The following is an 838-nucleotide window of genomic DNA, read 5'->3' as shown; positions in this document are numbered from 1 at the left end:
AGAAACAGTGTAATCGCTGCTGCTACCGCTACTTCGAGCGAATTTTAATTCATGAAACATAATGACCTTTCCAGAATGAAATTTTCACTCTGCAGCGGAGTGTGCGCTGATATGAAACTTTCTGGCAGATTAAAACTGTGTGCCCGACCGAGACTCGAACTCGGGACCTTTGCCTTTCGCAGGCAAGTGCTCTACCAACTGAGCTACCGAAGCACGACTCACGTCCGGTACTCACAGCTTTACTTCTGCCAGTATCTCGTCTCCTACCTTCCAAACTTCACAGAAGCTCTCCTGCGAACCTTGCAGAACTAGCACTCCTGAAAGAAAGGATATTGCGGAGACATGGCTTAGCCACAGCCCGGGGGATGTTTCCAGAATGAAATTTTCACTCTGCAGCGGAGTGTGCGCTGATATGAAACTTTCTGGCAGATTAAAACTGTGTACCCGACCGAGACTCGAACTCGGGACCTTTGCCTTTAGCGGGCAAGTGCTCTACCAAGGAAGGTAGGAGACGAGATACTGGGAGAAGTACAGCTGTGAGTACCGGACGTGAGTCGTGCTTCGGTAGCTCAGTTGGTAGAGCACTTGCCCGGGAAAGGCAAAGGTCCCGAGTTCGAGTCTCGGTCGGGCACACAATTTTAATCTGCCAGAAAGTTTCATAATGACCTTTATTTAGTTATTGCGCAAGGATGTGTTGAGGGATGCGCCCTTGATCAGGGGTCTGTGGGACCTTCTAAGTAGGCTGTTTAGGTTTTTATGTTGGTGACGCCACGTATGAAAATCGCTGATTGCGCTGTGTGCAGTCTGTGGCTGAATGGACTCATTTCTGGAATATTCG

The 838-nt window shown here is 49.0% G+C and overlaps 1 non-coding gene across 1 annotated transcript; it reads left to right on the top strand.

The window, feature by feature from the left end:
* The first annotated feature begins 557 nt into the window (after positions 1–557).
* Positions 558–632, top strand: Trnas-gga (transfer RNA serine (anticodon GGA)). Its single transcript has one exon. It is a non-coding gene; the product is annotated as a tRNA-Ser (tRNA).
* The last annotated feature ends 206 nt before the right edge of the window (positions 633–838 follow it).

The sequence above is a fragment of the Schistocerca cancellata genome, chromosome 7, assembly GCF_023864275.1.
Source record: "Schistocerca cancellata isolate TAMUIC-IGC-003103 chromosome 7, iqSchCanc2.1, whole genome shotgun sequence".
NCBI classification, from domain to species: Eukaryota; Metazoa; Arthropoda; class Insecta; order Orthoptera; family Acrididae; genus Schistocerca; species Schistocerca cancellata.
This window is presented reverse-complemented; position numbering and strand designations above follow the sequence as displayed.